Consider the following 21096-nt stretch of genomic DNA (forward strand, 5'->3'; position numbering starts at 1 on the left):
CTAGGCTAGGTTGATGCAACAAGTGGCTTACCACTAGGCTAGCTACATGATTACGGGAGAAAAAAAAAGAGAGAGGAGTCTACAAAAGGTCAATGTGGCCTATGAGAATGTAAAGTACATCCATAACTGATGCTATCTCATAGCATTGTGGAGATAATAATGAAATAAGTAGCCTATGAGACAATGCTGAAAATAAATGTATAGTGAGACAATGCTAGAGTATATGCATGTTTGATGGTGTCTCATTGGTAGAATGATGGAAAAGTCCTAATTTAATACTAGTATTTAAGGAACTGTAGTGGACACTATAGAAAGCTGCAAGGGTGCATTTGCAGCTGCATGTATAGAATGTTTGGAGGCTGTACTAGGTCTTAATATCTGTGCATACTATGATGCAGTTGCTAATCACTCGATTGATGTGCTTGATGGTGAATCTCCGATGTCTCACAATGGCATGGGGTGGAGGATGTCTGACATGGCGGCTCTATCTCTGCTAGGCTAATAGTATCTATAGGGTTTGATATGTGGAAAAAGTCTGTCATTGCTCTCTTTATAGGCCCCTTTGGGTGGGGGTTGGCCTCTTATCTTGTAGTAGTGCCGTGTACCTCCTTTGGAGCTCCAAGATGAAGATGTCAAAAAAGTATGTAGCAATTGAAGCAAAGAGACGCTACTGGTATCAATTGCAATGAATACAATGAATAGAAAAGAGGATAGCAATAATGCAAGAACTCAAAGAGAATAGACTCGGGAAACAGAATCCATATACCAAGGCTGAAGAATAGTACAATGGCATGGACAGTGTCATGGGGACGTGAAATTTTAAGATGCTTTAATCTTGCTGATAACATTTGATTCGGTCATTAATCAAATGTGAAAGGTTGTTTAGCACATATGATGCACATGGCAGTTATTTCATGGTAACAGGCCAAGGATCTCGAGGATGCAGTGGGTGTCAAAGGAAAATGTTGTGATAAGTTATGCCAACTAGGTTTTGGTGGTCAATTGGTCTCAGTTTTGACCCTAGGATAGTTGTTTGGCCAATAATTCTTAGTGATGACACTAGGATTAGCATTAATTAATTAATTAATGCCAACCTAAGGGTCAACAGAGGTTGGGGACCACTCTAGGTTGCAAATGGCCTAGCCAATTTAATTATGGATGGACACATTTAATTTTGGGCAGGGTCAAAAGGGTTGAAATTTATTTTTAGAATGATTTAAAAAAATTAATTTGATGGTTGGATAATGTTGAAAAGTGAGTTTAGGTCGCCACTTGGTAAAATGCCCATGTAAAGTGAGGAAACTTTTTTGGGGTTTGGATCTCATTCGTTGAGGTAGTTTCCAGTTAGTGGCCGAGAGAGAGAAGATTGTTGGTTATTTTTTCACTATCAAAATTAGTATTTGTTGCAGGTGATATCCATTTGGGGCCTTTAGGAGAGGGATAGTATTTATGAGGGCTCAGGGCAGGAGGCGATTGCATTAATTGCAGAATTGACAGGCTAGCAATCAGTTTTGGGCATTTCATTGTGAAGAATCTTTGAATTCTCTCTCATCTCAGCATTCTCTCAGCTTCTCCAATTTGTGCTTAGTCATTCTTAGCATTTCTCAGCCATTTGGAGTAGATCCTAGCCATATTTGGTGGACAACGGGGGGATTTCTATTGTAAAATCCTAAATTTTTGAGGAAATTAAGGCTCAACAATCACCTCGGGACCCATGTCATCAAGAGAAGGCATCGTACATTAAAATCAGCCCTTGAAATTTGTGAATTGTCAAGGATTTCAGATGCCTAGCCATCCATTGTAAATTTCGGGTAGCATTTGGTGAGTTGGGGATCTTGTGTTAGCAGTCTAGTCAGCTCATGTGTGAGTCTGAGCTATCCCTGATATTACTGGGTAATTTAGACATTTTATAGTGGTTATTTTAGTGATTATTTAGGCATTTATTGCTATCCAACCAGGTACTATATTTGGCATATTTTGGACTTGTTTATTCAGTGGCTCCTCCTCTCATTAAGTCATAAATATTCTTCAAGTTGTCTTTCGGTTGGAGAGAGGAGCTAGTGCCGATGTCCACACAACCAGTGACTCATTATTGTACGCATCATTCTCGTGTTTGGTATATGGATTTCATTTCCTGAGCACATCTTTGAGTTCTCTTCCTTTGCAGTGTTCTTTTGTTTTTTTGTTTTTTTTCTCTTTAGTCTTGTGTTCAATAGTTTATTTCAGCACTTGTCTATGGTTCCATTGCTGCACCACTTCTGAAATGGTATCAGATTGTAGGATCTCGGTTCGTGTTGTGATTTTTTTGCTAATTACATGTCTTTCTTCCCCCTATTGATCAGGCTTGCGTTTTTCAGACCAACAACCTGCGTTTTCAGCCTGCGCTTGGATTTCAGCCTGCAATCGTCAGTTTGCTGCATTCAATGCTCCACTAGTCTGCATTTTTGGTTTCCTAGCCCCAAGGGCAACTACTTGTACAAGCCGTTTTTACTGTTTTTGGCAGTTTTTGACTGATTTTTCTTCATTTTACAGTAGTTGGCCTTCGTTTTGGATCACGTTTTTGGTTTCACTGCATGTGAACTCTCACTTTGTAAAGTCTTTGCTGTTGGTTTGGTTGTATTTCCTCTCCGTGTACCCTCTATCCTTTATCTTCTCTTCTCCTCCTCTCCGAATAGCTTCTTCGTGCACTTCTATTGGTGATAAGTTACATGGACTTGATTATCTTACATGGAGTGCTGTGATGAAAGCTTGTTTTGTGTAGAAGTGGATTTGGTACATTGTATGTGGAGCTATTTCTCGGCTTCAGTGTCCTCTTCTCAAAGATTTTGATGAGGACAACCATGAGGAGGCTATGTTTACATGGGATTCGGACGATGCCCATGTGTATTCTGCATTGCTTCGGTATATTTCTAAAGTAATTCTACCGGCAGTTACCTCTTGTAGGACATCACTAGAAATATGGTTGAAGCTTCAGTTGTTGTATGAGGCATCTTTTTCCACACGTGTTGTGACCCTTTATAGATAGCTTCAGTAGATGAAGTTTGAGTTCAAGGATCCCATTCAATCATTTTTACTCCGTGTTACATAGGTACAGGGCTGGCTTTGACACATACAATCTGCCCTTCCAGAGGCACATCTGGTGGGCATAGTCAACTACAAGCTCCCCTTGGAGTTTGATGGAGTGGGGAATGCTTTGAGGGCGCAGACATCCTCTACACCTGTGAGCTTTACACATGTCCTCAATGCTGCTTGAGTACGAGACAACTTTGCGTTTACAAGGTAGACTCTCATCTCATTATGGCACATTGAGTGAGGCCTTTACAGATTTAGAGAGGGGTGATAGAAAGAGGAAGTCCAAGGCCCAGTGTTATCACTATGGTAAGAAGGGCCACTTGCGGAAGGATTGCAAGGAGTAAGTAGCCTCACGGAAGAAGAAGTAGAAGCGAGATGTGGACTCCTGCGACGGATCATCCTCTTCCTTAGATTTCGATTTCGATTCTCCGGCCAAGGGGAAGTTCGTGGTGCGGAAGGGATCCACTTCTTAAGACTGTGGAAAGGGCTTGATTGCCCCTTCCTCAGTTGCTTTCTAGTTCGGGTGATGCAGTCATCCCTCACAACTCTGCGATGCCAGCGAGAGAGTGTGAGAGGGCGGTGAGATGGGGCACTTATGCCTCATTTATATAGGTATATATGTGCACAGGTTCCAAAGAGGGACATTCTTGACGCATTGACCAAAGTCTGGTAGGTTCAAATCTTAGAGTTGGGATTGACATCTAGGTCCATGATGAGCCGTATTTTTGATAGTGAGTGGGATTGGCTCCTAGTCTTGAGTTCACGTGAGGGGAAACTTTGGCGGTCTTGGCCAAAGGTGGGGAATCCATGGTTACATGTTTAGAGGCATTTTTGATCAGATTGTCTTGTATGTTGCTATAAGACATTGTTGACACATTGAGATTTGTTATGACTCTTCTCTATTTTCAGGAGTTGATACGATCCACATTGACCTCAAGTTTTCTCCGAGGCATCTTGGTGGTGGCTCGATCATGCACTACTTGGATATCCATGGTTCTACTTTGGTGGTTTTTTCTTGTATATTATTATCATTGTATCATTGTATTGTATGAAATCACCCATGATTTGAGAGAGGGCGTTAGGAGTCAAGTCATCCCATGTGTGAGTTTGAGCTACGGTTGATATTACTGTGTAATTTAGGCATTTTATTCATTTTAGTGATTATTTAGGCATTTATTATTGGTTGACCACAATTAAATGCTGGCCGACCAGCTGCCATATTTGGTATATTTTGGGTCTATTCATTTAGTGGCTCCTCCTTCTCTCATTAAGTCGTAATCATTCTTTAGGTGGTCTTCTTGTTGGAGAGAGAAGCTCGTGCTGATGCCCACGCAACCCTGCCCACGCAGCCAGTGACTCATTGTTATACATGTCATTCTTATGTTTGGTATATGGATTCCATTTTCTGATCACATCTTTGTTAGAAGTGGATCCAACATTGGAAGCATAAAAATGTGCTGTAATAAACTGTTGAACACAAGACAAAAGACAAATGAAAGAAGAAACATTGAAGAACGCAATATAGAGATGAGAACTTAGATGTATACTAAGGAAATGGAATCCATATATCCAACACGAGACATTCGCATACAATAGTGAGTCACTGGCTTCTCTCCCCAGCAAAAGAGCCACAAGTGTGATGATGAGTGATTGATTGATTGAAGAGGAAGAGCTTGAATAAACATGATAAAAATATGTCCTCAATATGATCAAGTTGGCCAGCATTGAATGCTTGTCAGCCAGTAGTAAATGCTTAACATGATCAATATGAAGACCATTAAAAATGCCTAAAATATCCTAAGTAATGCCTAGCCTTAAATCATGCACAGACTCACACATGAGCTAACATATTTGCTAACAATCTCTGAGTTCTCTTCCTTTGCAGTGTTCTTTTATTCTTTTGTTTTCTTTCTCTTCTGTCTTGTGTTCAACAGTTTATTTCAGCACTTGTTTATGCTTCCATTGCTGCACCACTTCTAACACCCTGAGGATGTAGTGTGTGTCAAAGACAAAGGTTGCGATAAGTTATGCCAAGAAGGTTTTGGTGGTCAGTGGATGTTAGTTTTGACCTTAGGATAGTTGTTTGACCAATAAATGTCAATGGTGATTTTAGGAACTAACATCAATTAATTAATTAATGCCAATCTAAGGGTCAATAGAGATTGGGGACCACTCCAAGTTTCAAATGGCTTAGCCAAATTAATGATGGATGGGAACATTTAATTTTGGGTAGGGTTAGAATGGCTAAAATTAATTTTCAGAATGATCTAAATTTGAAAATTAATTTAATGGTTGGATAATTTTGAAAATGGGTTTAGAAGGTTGCCACTTGTTGAGCTAAAAATGCATTAGCTTTACTTAAATAGCCCCAAAACGTACTTAATTAATGAATCAAACTTGTTCTTTAAACATAAATGCGTTCTTAGAGAGTGTCTGTGTCCCATAAGCACAACCTCACTTGAGAGGACCCAAACTTTTTATAAATAGGTATGCTGCTGTTCATTCAGTGTATCTTGTTTTTGCAGATCACAGCCATCAGTCAACTCACACATGGCAGCCCCTCCTGCCTTGCAGTGCCCTGGCGCCTTTTTCCAGCGATCGCCCATTGTCTGGCATCTCCTTCTAGGCTGCGTTTGGCCTCCAATTGCCATCGCTAGCCTCTCCAGTGCTTGCGTTTGATCTTCATTAGCTAGGCGTCAGTCTCCACACCCTCCAGCTGCTTGCATTTGGACCTCCATCAGTTTGGTGACATTGTAGCTGCTGCTCCTCCATCTGGCGACATCTTCTTGCTTGCGTTTGCACTCATAAGGAGCTGCCTGACATCACCAGACCCTTTTGCCAGTTGTCGCCTTTGTCTCCAACAGTCTCTGGTGTTAACGTTTTGCAGATTCCTCTCTCTTCACAGTTCGATTGGTGGTCACAAACTTTGGATCCGTCTCAGGTGGATGTCACTCTCCGACACATTGCTTTGCCCTTGAGTATCTGTACACTCTTACATTCATTTGCAGTATTCATTCACTTGAGAGTTGTGTTCTTCTCTCCCTTCTTTTGTTTGTGTTTGAGTTTCTGTGTTTGAGTCTTGAGTTTTGCATTTAGGGTTTGAGTTTTACTTTCTATGTCTGTGTTTGTCTCTTTGTGTTTCTGTCGTGGTCGTACATTGTGTTTTCTCAGTGCAAACCTTAACAGCTTTCTTCATACTACTTGGTAAAAATACCCATGCAAATTGAGAAAACATTTTTGGGGGTTGGTTCTCAATCATTCAGTTAGTTTGGAGCCTGTGTGTGAGAGAGAGAAAGTTGTTGGTTTGATTTTTTTTGCTGTGGAGACATTTAAGCGGCTGCCAACTATTGCATGAGACCTTGGTGATAGGCGACAACATTTATGATGCCTACAGATGCATGCGACAATAGGTGGGCACTTCCCTTGGTAGAAGGCGATAGCAATTGGGGCTGATCAAAGCAGGCATCAATCAATTTCAACCATTTTCCACGTGGAAATCATGAATTTCTCTCTTCTTTGGCATTCTTTCATCTATTTCAAGCCAATCTCAAGAGATATCAGCATTTCTCAGCTATTTGGAGCAGATCTTAGCCATATTTGGTAGACAGTAGAGGTAATTTTATTGTAAATCCTAAATTTCTACATGAACTAGGGTTTAACAGCTACCTTGGGATTCATGCCATCAGAAGAAGCCATCGTACATTGAAATTAGCACCTACAATTTGTGAAATCGACAAGAATTTCAAATGGTAAGACATCCATTTTAAATTTGGGGCAGCATTTGGCTAGTTGGGGTTCGATTAGAGCAAGTCCTGGGTGAAATTCAAGGGGCATTTGGCTCAATGTTTGTTGATTGTTGCATCAACAAGGGGCTTTTAGATTAGCCAAGGAGATTGTGGAATCTCGACTTGTAATCAATCCATTTGCGATAGAAGTTAAAGAAATACCGAAAGGGTTGCCAATTTTGGGGCTGATAGGGTATCTACTATCCAAGATTTTAAGGTAAAGTGTGCATTTCAATTTATGTTTATTTGTTGATTGTTGTAATTAAGTGCTTGATTAGGGAATTACCACCCTCTCCAAGAAGGAAGGTTGATTTCATAATTCCATTGCCGGGATACCACTCAATCCCTCGATTTGGGTTGCTTGAGGCACTTGATTGCAAGCCAAAGCTTTGTACTAGTGCTAATTTTTGCTTTTAGTTGAGAAATTACAGCAACATGTCTTCATACAATGAGGTGGAATCAAGCAGTGATGATGTCTCTGAGTATGGACACTCACATGGGGAAGAAGGAAATGCAATGCTTGATCTTAGACAAGGCTCAAAGCATGGACAACAAGCTAAAAATGTTGTTGTTGGACAAGATGTAGGGCCTTCAAGGCATAATGAGATTGATGACTAGCAAAGTGAAGAGGAATTTGATAACTAGTTCAAGAATTGAATGAGGATAGCAGCAAATCTCTGTGCTGAATTGGCAAAGGATCCTCAATTCACCCGATTTTTGAATACTTCAAAGGACATCAAGAGCAAGAAGAAGAAGTCATCTTCCATACCTTCAGGATAACAAGGTGCATTGAAGATAATGCCAAAATTTGCACTTGAAGCTTCCAAAGATACTAATGAAGTAAAGTAATTGTTACCTATGGGACAAGGAATGCAAATGCAAGGCCATCATGGAAGTGCCAATCCATCGGATTTTGGACAGCTAGACATGCATGCTTATATGGGGCAGCCAGGATACTTTAGTGGAAGCATGTCTTTTCATGCCATGGTTGGATAGGGACCACATATGGGAATGTATGGCACAAATCCCTATGGTATGCAGCAGCCAATGCATGGTATGTAAGGCCTGATGTATTCGAGTATGGCTAGAAATGTGCAAAACCCTATGTATGGCAACATTGGCTTCATGCCTAGGGCACAAAGTAGTATGTTTGGTAATGCATTTGCACCCCTGAATGCTTATGGGCCTCAAGGAATGAGTGCTAGTCATACAAATGCTCTGTTTGATGTTGGTTTTGATGTAAATTCAGCAAATGCGCTCTTTTGCTAAAGCTAGTGTAAGACAACTTGACACCCAAAGGGGCAACAAAAGACTATGATGAGGGTGGAAAAGCAATGAAGTTTGAGTCCTTAAGTGCTGCACAAGATAGGTTGAAAGCTTTGACTTTCATTTAGCAGTTTGATGTAGCCCATTTAGGGAGAAACTCCACTGAATCCTCAAAGATTCGAAAAGCAGTCACTTTCGTGAAGTGGAATGCATTGCAGTGGTGGTCCACTTTTTTGATGCAAGGTAGAGCACCGTCAACACAGATATGATCCAAGCAAATATTTGCATCGAATTGGTTGGCAAGTATCTTTGAAAGGGACATCATGACCACTTGGAATAAGTTGGATGGTAAGGAATGCAAGAATTTAGAGTAATATAATAAGAAGTTTTGGGATGCATCGCTGCCCGTCACTTCTTATTGTCCTGTACCCCTTCATGAACAAGTGGAAAAATATGTTTGTGGGTTGCCTAAAGGAATCATGAATGTTTGTACTAAATCTAGCAACTCTAGCATGTCTTAGCTCATAAAGACTTGCTACAATAGATGCTTTGTTGCGTAGGAAGGATTCGAGCTTCCTAAAGAGTGGAAAAAAGCCGAATAAAAAGTTATTTAAGGTTGAGAAATGGGGTAGATTTGAAAATTAGGGTAAAAATAGACCAAAGCAACAAAGAAAGGGCTTTAAAACATTGGCACAACATAGGAAATTGATGGTTGCAAATAAATGTTTCAATTGTGAATAGGAGAGTCACATTGCAAGGGACCGTCCCGATAGGTAGCAAGCTAGAAAATCAGAAAATCAGGGCGATCCTAAGGGAAAGAAGTCCAAAACATGAGTGGGATTGATGCCTGATGTTGTTAGTGATTAGCCTAATGATGATGCTATTGAGTTGTGCAGAGCATGGTGCAAAATTATGTATGGATATTCTTTGATAATGGTGCACGAGGCAACTTCATCTCTGTAGATATGACAGCTTGTCGTCTAAGCATTAGAGAGGATGAGATGAAACCCATAGGGAAAGTTGGAATGGCATGTAAAGGTCATGCAGAGCTCGTCATAGCACTCATTGAAAAGCTTCAGTTGCATAGGTAGGGATATGTGGACAGCGAAGAGTTTTTCATTTACTCCACTTGAGGATTGTGATGTATTGCTTGGTATGCCATGGTGTCACTATATGCATGCAGTCATTGATTCATGTGCAAAAGAGATTACTATTCAATATAAGGGAAAGACACTCACACTTGATATAAAGTTGGAAGCGGAATTTGTCCTTGCTATATCTGTAGGTGTCATTTCTAAGTAATAAAAAATCATCTTTCAGCGTACTTGGTTTTCACTAAGGATAAAGATGATAGTAAAAATGTTGGAAATATATCTAAGTTAGAGAAGGATCACATGCTATTTCTAAAAATATATGTTGATTGCTTCTCTTAGTCACTTCTAGGGTAGCTATCGCCCGAAAGGTTCGAAGATCATGATGTTGAGCTAAAAATGCATTAGCTTCACTTAAACAGCCTCAAAACATGCTTAATTAAGAAAAAAACCTTGTTTATTAAAAAAAAATGTATATTTAGAGAGTGTTTGTATCCCATAAGCACTAATCCACTTGGGAGGGCCCAAACTTTATATAAATAGATATGATGTCCTTCATTCAGCCTTCATATTATTTTTGCAGATTTCAGATATTTCGGCTTGCTGCCCACACCTCGGATGCAGATGACATCGCGGTCCAAGCTGGCCAATACTGTCTACAACAGTCTGGCGCCTATTTTTAGCCTACCACACACTATTCAGAGTTGATTTTAGCATGTTGGTTGTTGTTGTTGCTTTTTTTTCTTTTTAGTGTTTCTCTCTTCTCACTTGTGTTTTTAGTCTTTTTCTCTCTTGCATTGCTGTTTGCATCAGTTCTAGCATTCCTTGGTTGCGTTTATTGGTGTTCGACATTTGGAGGCTGCCTTGTTGCGATTCGGTATCCATTTGGAGTACGACATACTCTCTATCTCATCACCCTTGCCTTGATCCTTGAGATACATGAGTTCAAGGAACAATATTCATTCGCCACATAGTGTGTTTGTTACATGGGCATTGTATATTCAATAGTCATATTACTTTATTCATTCTGTGTTCATTATCTCCGAGTTATCCTAATCCTAATTGTGTTTTTCTATCAGTTTGTGCTTTGTCGTACGGTGTTATTTGTATTTTTGTGTTAGGGTATTCCTTCATGTGGTATTAGAGCTGAGTTCTCTAAGAGAAATCCAGGCCTTGATTCGAAAGCTCTACGCAAGAAGCATGAACAACAGAAGGGCAGATAACTTCGAGCACTACTTCCGTACCACTTCTCACATCTGAGATAAATCCATGGAGAAATGTGTCGAAGTGGGCCTCACAACTTGCTTCACGAGCTTTCGATATGGCCAGACAGACATTGGACTACCATGGAGTTCCACGATCTTACGAGATCCCTGCAGCTAAGTACAATCTCATTTTGATGCATAGAGCCCGACAGTAGATAGAAGGTAAGTTTGAATTTCACCCTTTAGATTCGGTGCATCGATCTACTTATCATGCAGAAAGGGCAGAATCTCCACTTAGGCCTGACTGGCTATCCGCAAGTGAAAACTAGCATAGAGTACACTCCATTGCCTTTATACTTATTCTCTCCGGTGCCATGTATGTCTAACATTTCAGATTCTGTTAATGATGATTTTTCTTCTCCTATTGGTATGGATGATTTCTTGATGAAGAACATATGCAAAACAATTTTTGGTTTATGAGTAATAAGGAAGATAAATATTTCTTTATGAACTCAAGACTAGGTAAGCAGTTGAAAGAAAAAACTGAGTACTACTTCCTCTTCTTTTCCTTTAAACAATTCTGTTTTCAAAGGTCAAAATGAAGTAGGTTTATATTCATGATCGTTTTTTCAATTTAATGCATTTAATGGACAAAAGAAACCCACATTATTTTCCACATCTATATCTATTACAAATCCATTTAATCTCCCTTGCACCCCATCCTCTTATTGTGTTGCCACATCCTTTTAGCCTCTATTAAGTACACCGCATGTTGCCTCTCATTTAGGATCACATGTGTTTTCATTCACCACACCGAGGGGTTCTTTAAACTTAGGCACAACCGGTAGAACCTCATCTGTTGCTCATCTAGGTGGTGTTCCACCTTTTCCTTACACACTTTTGAGATCATTGCAGTCGGGGTATTCTCCCCAGTCTCTCCTAAGTATGGATCAGTTGGTGCCATTGTTTTTCTCTGTGGCATTATCTAGTGGATCCTCCGGTCATTATGCTGTGTCCGAGTCGACATTTAGACAGGGCTTAAGTATCCCAGTGCCTCCGCCTCCACTGGCACCTTATGAAAACATTCATGTTCTAGTGTCTGCATCAATCGGTACTCATTGGACACTTGGCCTATTTTTGCCTACCCATCTCTTTCTCCTCTCTCCTTCTTATTAGGCACCACCACCACCACCACCACCACCATGATCTTATCCTTCACATCTATCTTAAATCACATTCTCGACACCTCATGGTTCTTACTCATCTTTCAAGTATGCATTCAATGACAAGACTCGTCTTAACATGTTAAACTTTACAACTTGGTTGAACTTGATGAGACATGTTATTGACTCATATAACCTATGGGATCTTGTGTAGGGGTTGGAACCCCAACCCGATCTTGCATTTGTTCCATACGAGGTCGTCCACTCATGGAAGACTAGGAATACCTTCGTTATTATTGAGCTGATGTAGGGCTTATTGCTTGAGTTTCATTCTCAGCTTTAGCATTTTGACTTAGTGTTAGAGTGATAGGTACACTTGACTGATTGCTATGCGGCTCGAGATAGGACCTGTTTTGAATAAATCATGAGCTTCAGAACTTTAAAATCTCTGACCGGGATGACTTGAAAGTCAAGTTGGCTGAGTATCGGCGTCTCCTCGTGGAATTCTCTACTATAAGAACTTTTAAGTCCTCTAATGATTAGGTCACATTGTTTCTGAACAAGCTATTTCATAAATACTTCAATTTTGTGGAGCAAGTGATGCCTTTGTTTAATTTGCTGACATTCTATGAATTTGAATGTCAGCTATTGTATTATGCAGGATTGTTCGATTAGTTTCATATGAATAATCTCTCAGAGGGGGTTCTTGTTTTTCATTCTTAGACAAGGCAGTAAGGGAAGGCAAAACCAAATCAAACTTAATCAAAATTAAAATCAAAATCAAGCAAGGGAATCACAAGAAAACTCCTAGTCTCAACTCAAATCCGGGTGGCAGAATGTACCTAAGAAGAATATGTATTGTTAAAATTGTCTAAAGGTTGGTCATTTTGATGACGAGTGTCGATCAAAGGCAAGAGACGCAACACCAAAACCCAAGTCACAGGCCCCCGCTCCTCAGTTGGGCAATCTCCCTTAGGGGAGGTAGGGTGGTGGCAAGGGGCAATGAAAATGTTAGACCCACACTGCCACCGGTCAGGCATCTCAGTTGACAACGTTCTTAACTCCAGAGGGCTTGTCTAATTAGCTTGCGAAGGCCCATATCATCTCCGTAGAGACATTGTTGCGAGTCTTGTCCATATGTGTGAGTTGCCTCCCAATGAGGTTACCATAGAGGCCCACTCGTCACAATTGAGCACATCAGCACTTGTTTGGATTGTGGACAGTGGAGCTATACATCACATGACTCTTATAGAGGATAGTTTTCGTACATAAGCTCTTGTAATCGGGTGGGTCCATGTAGGAAACAACTCCTTGATCAAGATCCAAGCTCAAGGTTGTGTCAGTTTTTCCATTGACAAGGGTTCGAATCTGGCTTCGTTGGACAATGTATACTATGTCCCTTAGCTTGGGGTGAACTTATTATATGTTTAGCAACTTTGCCGGTTGGGGCGAGCAGTTTTTTTTATAGCTACTAGAGTCGAGATCCTTGACTCTCAGGTTGGTTTAGTGAATGCTTACGGCGAGGCACAGCCTGATGGCCCATACTACATGATCCATTTTCTTACTGAGCTGATAGTCGAGAGCTCCGTGTTCCATACTTCTAGGCATTAGCCACATCTCGGGAGAGCCTATAAAGAATGAGCATCTTTGGCATTTCCGCTTAGGGCGTGTTGGCTTGGCTATGACTCTCTTTATAAGTTGTCTTGTCGTGAGATGGTTGAGGGTCTTTCTCACTTAAAGCTAGCTCAAGATGTTTGTAAAGCATGTCAGCTCGGGGAGAAGCATCGTACCCCATTTTCTTAGTAGTTTATATATAGAGTTGAGGCACCTCTTAGATTGATTCCTGTTGATCTTTGTGGGACCACACCCGTTGTTGCCTTGAATGACGTGTTGTGTACCTCTTTTTGATAGTGGATGATTATTCGAGATACATGTGGGTGTACTTCCTGAAGCATAAGTTCGATGCTTTCATATATTTCTTTGCTTGGGTGTTGTTTGATTCGTAACCAGATAGGTCGTCTTGTTGATTGCATGAGGAGCGATAGCGGTAGTGAGTTCATTTTCCACAAGTTTTTCGAGTTTCTATAGCAGCATGGCATCTCTCACTAGCTCACCTCTACCAACTCTCCCTCTCAGAATGGAGTCGTAGAGCATCAAAACCTGACACTCATTGAAATGGCACTCTCTGTGCTATTCGCAACATAGCTTCTTGAGTGCCTTTGGGTTGAGGTTGCTAACACTACGGTGTACATCCTCAATCGGTGCCCAATTGCAACTCTTTCTCAAAAGACCCCATACAAGGCATTCTTTGGCTCTCGGCCTATCATATCCCACTTTAGAGTCTTGAGGTGTTGTGCATACACGCATATGCCTGATGATAAAATAGGAAAGCTCACTCCCTGAGCTAATCTCCTTATTTTTATTGGATATTCCTTTGAAGCGAAAGCTTATTGTTTGTTCAATCCTCAGACGAATAAGGTGATTGTTAAAAGGAACGCTATCTTTGGTGAGAGGGATATCATGCAATCCTCTATATCGGATTTCGATCCGATTCCTTCTTCCACATCATTGGAGATCATACCTATTAAGCTAGCTCTACTATCCGCTCCTAACCTACTTGCAGATTCTTTAGCTTCCAAGTTCCCTTTGTGAGACTCGTTACCTCGTTGATCCTAGCAGACCATGCGAGATTTGGGGATCTTACCATCGGATTCCACTTCGGAGGAACTTAGAAGATGTGCTCGGCTTGCACCTTAGGCATCATTTGTGTCGCTATTTATAGGCGATTACATAGCGCATTCTTAGTTGGATACATGGCAGGAGGCTCTTCAACACCCTCAATGGCGAGATGCCATGGAAAAGCTAGAGAGTATTGATCGAAATGAGACTTGGACGTTGGTGGATCATCCGAGCCACAAGAAAATCTTTGGGACACAATGGATTTTTAGTATCAAGCTAAAGGATGATAGGACTTCAGACAAGACTTCAGACAATTACAAGGCTCACCTTATTGTACAAGGGTTTTGATAGAAGCATGGTATTGGTTATGAAGAGACCTTTGCACCTACTGTGCGGTCGATATCTTTTTGGTTATTACTCACACTAGCTGCTCACTATGGTTGGCCGATATATCGGATGGATGCCAAGAGTGCCTTCTTAAATGGTTATTTGAAGGAGGAAGTCTATGTGAGTAGCCACCAAGATTTCCTTTTGCAAATCCGAGGGATAGGGTATTCTGCTTGCAGAAAGCTCTTTATGGACTGAAGCAAGCACCACAATATTGGTTTCATTAGATGAACGAGTTTTTACAGACTCTCAGATACCATTCTATCCCTTATGACCCGAACTTATATGTTTGATCTACTGCAGATGGGGCTAGCTACATCATGCTGTATGTTGATGACTTACTCATCACAAGCTCAGATTCTGTTGCCATAGTGGAAATCAAGACAAAGCTTAGTGTTACATTTGAGATGACGGACCTGGTTTGTTGATTTACTTCTTGGGGATGGAGATAGTTCGATTCGGGGGTTGTATTTTTGTATCACAGCAGAAGTACGTACTTCAGCTCGTGGAATAGTTTACTACGGATTAGATACGACGAGTTGCCACGCTCTCGATTCTATTGTCCACTTGTCGAAGGATATTTTATCCTAGGCTAGTCCTTTGATGCGTATACCTATAAGTTTGTTGTAGGGAAATTTCTTTTTTTAATTCGTACTGGGCTAGACTTAGCTTATTTAGTCAACATTCTCAATCAGTATTTCATAGCACGATGCTCCATGTGAGAGTCCATGCACACTAGGCACTATTCGCATAGCGTTTGTGCTTTTGTCAGACAATTTTGTAGACATTTTAACTAAAGCGGTTGATTGGCCGATTCTTTAGTACATTTTATCCAGGATTGGCTTGGGTACACCCTTCCCTACTTCTTCAGATTGATGGGGAGAGGGTGCTTTCCTCTTGCTTTTCCTTCTAGCTTGAGAGGGGGTGGCTACTTCTCTTGATAATGACAGTGCTGATGCTTATAGTTTTTAAACACTCATTCATTTATTTATTCTTTTGTATTGTAAGATATTTGTTGTCATCCACACTGATAGGATGACATGATTATAAAAAGGCACTTGGACAAGTGAACAATTTTCTTGCGAGGGAACTGTCTAAGTGGCACCGTTGCATTGCATTTTGCGTGAGCATGAGATCTTGGATCTCTCTTTGCATTACCCCATGTATTAGCATTCTGTTTATGTAAACATGCATATATATGTATTTATCCATTTTCAATCTTTTAGAGTGGTCGATTTTAGATTCACCATATTCGTGGCATTGCATATGGTAGTCTCCAAGGCAGTTTTTCCTAGCTTGCTTGCTTTGCTTGTCTTACTTGCTTCACATCTTTGCTATATTTGTGTCACCCACACCTTAGCCATTTTTTTTTTTACTAATATCCAATAATGGTAGGGATAGCATGCTTGTTTTGTGAAGGTCTTGGGTTTGACCGTCCTTATCTCTCTTCCATTTGGGGCACGAGTACTCAATAGGACGAAAACTGATTAGAAACCCTCACTTCATGTTAAATCTATCAAAACTACAAAGCCCTAAAAAAAGAAGTTGATTCCATCTACCTTTGTAGGACTTGGTAGGCCACTGGGCAGTCGATGTACACCCCTTGTTTGATGCCTTGGTCTCTCTGGGGTGATTACTTGGGCTCCCTTGGTAATATAACCATTGCTTCTATAGTTTTAGTAGGCTACTGGGTAGTCCAATGCTTTGGTTGGGACGCCTTGGGATACAATATTTTTTATAAAAAAGGGCTTGGTGGCACTGTTGTTGGGCTTGAAAGGGGGTGTTGAGCTAAAAATGCATTAGCTTCACTTAAGCAACTCCAAAATATGCTTAATTAAGGAAGAAACCTTGTTTATTTAAAAAGAAATGTGTTCCTAGAGAATGTTTGTATCCCACAAGCATAAACCCACTTGGGAGGGCCCAAAATTTTTATAAATATGTATGATGCCCTCCATTTAGGCTTAATCTTGTTTTTGCAGATTTTAGGTATTTCAGCTTGTTGTCAGCACCCCATACATGGAGAATTTTGCAGTCCAAGCTAGCCATTGTTGTCTAGAACAGTCTGGCGCTTGTTTCCAGCTTACCATACATTGTTCGGAGCTGATTTTAGCATGTTGACTGCTATTTTCAGTTTTTCCTACGTTTTCAGTCTCTCTCTCTCTCTCTCTCTCTCTCTCTCCTCATTTGCATTTTTAGTTTCTCTCCTCCGTTGTCTGCATCAGATCCAACCTTCCTTGGTTGCATTTGTTGGTGTTGGACATTTGGAGGTTGCCTTGCTGCAATTTGGGATCTGTTCGGAGTATGACACTCTCTAGCTCATTACACTTGCCTTGATCCTTGAGATACAGGAGTTTGAGGTATATTATTCATTCACTACATAGTGTGCTTGTTGCATGAGTATTGTATATTCAATAATCATATCACTTCATTCATTCTCTGTGTTTATTATCTTTGAGTTATCCTAATCCTAATTGTGTTCTATCAGTTTGTGCTTTGTTATATGATGTTATTTGTGTTTTTGTGTTAGGGTATTTTTTCACATATGGTATAGATCTTATCTGTGGAAGAACCTCACTTATCTCTCTTGTACTATGACATTCTAATCCTTACAAGGCACTGAAGAATCAAACCAAAATCTCTTGCTTAATCTCTCTCTGATTGTATTGTGTTTATGCATCGAAATATTTCACTAGATGTAATGATATTCTTTATTTGGAATCTTCATTAATAGCTAAATCATCCTTCTCGAGCCTATGTTTATGTCATTCTTTCGGTGATTTATTTTCTTTGTGGCTTTGTACTCCCAAATATTTTGATGTGTTTAGGGATGAAAAGAAAAGAGATATAAAGCACCACCTAAGATCCAAATAAGTAAATTGTCCAAAACAACTAAAGTCATTGCACATCTTAATCAGAAGAAAAACAATGAAACAAGGATCATCATACACATATTGAAAGCACACATATTCAATCAAGGTTTTTTTTGTAGCTCAATCCAATATACATAATAAAGTTTGTGGCCATATGTAATGAAACATAGTATATAAGGGGATGTTTATGGTACAAGTCACTTCTCTATAAATTTGATATCTATCACCTTGAGAGGAAAATTGTGGCACATATAATGTTCTAAGAACTTGGTAAGAATATGTTTGTGTGAAAATAATGTGTTAAGAACTTATTAGCAATGTACTATAAATGTGTTAGTAGTTTGCAAATAATCTAATGGGAGTGTAGCTAACAATTGGCATAAGCAAGGATACTTGTTGTCCAATGATATCTAGTGTGAGTGTGATGCAAGTAATTTTTCATTAGGAAAAAAATGAAGTCACAAATGGGTCCTAAAAAATAATATAGTTTAAGATGTGGGCATTTTGGATCGTCCAATAGGAAGGCTAGATGTTGACATTCATGGAGGGTGAATCTTCTATCTTCAAATCTTGGGTTTTCTATTAAAAAAAAGAGGTAGTGGAAGATTAAAAAAAAGGAAAAATGAATAGTACACAAAATTTGAGCTTTTTTCATCTCGTATTTTTTTTCCTTTTTTTGGAGAATTTTCAATTTCGATTTTTTTCTCTCACGGAATCAGTTTGACCCAAAAGTTGAGTAACTGACCACTTTTCCTATCTTCTCTATACTTGTAAATTTTTGTCTCCATTGAAGCTCCTTGTTGAGAGTAATTAGGGTTTTGAATGTTCTGCTTACCTCTGCACTTTCGTCTCCATGCAGCTTCAAATTTTGGGCAAAACATAGGTGTCCATCTCTCTTTGCATTTTCTCTTGTTTGTTAATTTTTCAATAGGGTTTGATGTCGTTTCTTAATGTTATTGTTATTTTGTTGCAAAGGTTTTGGGCAGGAGGCAGAGGTGCTCATCTCTCTCTCTCTCTCTCTCTCTTTCCCCCTCTCTCTATGTATTGTTTCTCTTTTATGTCATGTTTTCAATAGAATTTGATATTGGTTCTAATTGTTTTCTTGCAGAGTTTATTTGGAGCAAGAGACAAAGGTATTAATTTCTCTTTTTTTGTTGATATATTTTCAATACAACATGATGCTAGTTTTAACCCTTGTTTTATTGTAGAGATCATTTTGGGTGATATTGCATAAGTACTTATCTCTCTCTCTCTCTCTCTCTCTCTACGTGTTTCCTTTTTTCTACTGTTTTTTCAGTATATATTCATGTAAATACTAACTCTTGCTATTATTTTTTGTAGAGATCAATTTGGGCAAGATTGGATAAGTGCTCATTTTTTCTCTCTCGCATACTCACATATTCTCTTTCTTCTTCTTTGCATTATCCATTTTTACTATCTTTACAATAGGGTTTGATGCTAGTTCTAACTTAAGGAACAATTTAAGATTTGCATGCCATGTGGTTGCTATCCTTGCAACAATTACTTTATAATATCCACGTTTCATACAATGTATTGAGTCAAATTAGACTCCTATTCATTATAATAAATTTTATTTTGGTAAAATTTTATGAGTATTTTTGTTTTATTTTTTTCATTATATTTCATGTAAATTGTATGATTAAAGTGATGCCTTGAAATTGAATCTATACTTTATGTTGATGTACATATTCACATGTGTTTCGATATCGATATTTATGTTTGTTCACAAAAGTGTAAATATCTCTTAATGCTATGTTGATTTGTATGGCATATTGGTGATTAATAGATAAACTTAAAATGCTTATTATTTATGGATTAATACATACTTTTTTATATCTCATGCATAGGTTATAATGCTTGAGAGAAGAACAAGCATTCTCGATAGAAATATGTAACAGAAAAGATGATGAAGGAAATTTGATCATTGATACGTATCATTGCTCGCGTCTTGGGTACATATGCGCCCAAGTATGAAGTGAACTTTCAAGGTGAAAGCATCTGCAACTGTAGATGTATCAAAGCATTGGAAGGGTAACATTTTAGCGCTCAGACAAAGGAATGTTGATTCTCACCTTGTAATAGAGGTGTTTGTATATGTATTCATGCAAAAATAAACATATATTGCGCTCACTGTGCCATTTCAACGAAACATTGCAAACAATAAGTATTTGCAACTCATTGAGAATGAGAAATTTCATGATATCTATATAATTACTTGTCTCGTATTTATAGAAGTATACCCTTTGGATTGTTGTGAGTGGTAAAATGAGAGTTCACAAGTTTTTTTAAGTGTTACCTTCTCGAAATTGGTAGATTGCTCTTTGAGGGACTTATAGTTAAGCAGCTCCTGGAGGACCTTGTTTTTTTCTATGACTCCAAGTACATATTGCCCAAGGGGAGTCGAGAATATGGAATCCTTGAGTCTATGCACATATTGAATCTCAATAGCATAGAATGGTCATTGTATAGTAGTGACATTTTGTACATGTGTAGCACAAAAATTTCAACAGACATTGAATACTATGAAGCCAAGCCTTGGCTCAAAGAATTTACATCTAAGCTGGTTCATACCGATTGCAATTTTTGTACACATGTTCAAGGAATGTAAGGGTTTGAGATGTACCAAATGCATTTACATAATAAAAAGTGCATCAAAGGATTATGTGACAAGGATTTTAGGCAAAACTTGGATATAAAAAAAGACTCAGTCCTGACACAATGGAGTGTCGAGTCATAAGGTACATGGCTTTCAGGTAAAATTTTTCTCTTATAGTTGACTATTATCTTACTTTGGGATAAATTGGTTAACTTTCCTTTCCAATTAAAACGACATTTTTTATGCCTAGTATTCAAGTATCATAGATAGAGGATGCTCAAGGGTAAATGTTTGTGCTTTGATCAAGACATGCATGAAAGTGTAGATGTGGATGTTATTGTCATTTGTGAGGGTCGTGAGTCCCAAGTGTTGCAAATGGAGGATAATTGGCTCTCGAGTATAATGCACCAGAAAATTATAATGTTAATGCAGAATCCACCTATTAGTTTCTATTTTTAACTAGATGGTAGAAAAATTCGAAGCCAAGCTGAGAATAATGTTACTAGTGGAAAGTGTGTAGCTTTACATATTTTAAAAATTGTAATCTCTCTAAAAATCCCAACACCACAAGTTGTAATATCCAATACTTATAAATTTTTATATTTTTTTGATCAATAAAATATTGTCGCTTGCAAACTTGCAATATTGAAAAATTATGATATTTATGTAAAATCATACACTTGTTATACACTTTTCATATCAACACATTTACATATGTATGTAAACTTTACAAAGACGTAAGTAAAGCTATAACTAAATATCGTATGCGAACATTCCTTAGTGGTTTAAAACTTAAGGTTTTTAAGGTAGAACTAGTTTAGTTCATGTTTCATTGTTTTATTTCACACTTTCTCTCTTCATCTCTTCATATCCACCACATCCCTCTTACTTGCTATGATGGATGCTCGCACACACTTTGATGAGTGGATCCACGAGACTATCTTTGTCAACAAGGGTGTCA

General features: G+C 39.0%; 1 protein-coding gene across 16 annotated transcripts in view; it reads left to right on the forward strand.

Moving 5' to 3' along the window:
- LOC148033472 (pentatricopeptide repeat-containing protein At2g39620-like) overlaps window positions 1-19175 on the forward strand; it is a 30312-nt gene extending 11137 nt beyond the window's left edge. For 2 of the 16 annotated variants that reach the window (XM_087681392.1, XM_087681393.1), the window contains exon 4: window positions 9798-14557. The gene's annotated coding sequence lies outside the window, so the exon portion shown is untranslated. The other 14 variants (XM_087681388.1, XM_087681391.1, XM_087681390.1 and 11 more) reach the window with 11 other exon arrangements.
- The last annotated feature ends 1921 nt before the right edge of the window (window positions 19176-21096 follow it).

Source organism: Lygodium microphyllum, chromosome 7 (genome assembly GCF_053477565.2).
Source record: "Lygodium microphyllum isolate KBCC chromosome 7, Lygodium_microphyllum_v1.1.10, whole genome shotgun sequence".
Taxonomy (NCBI): Eukaryota; Viridiplantae; Streptophyta; class Polypodiopsida; order Schizaeales; family Lygodiaceae; genus Lygodium; species Lygodium microphyllum.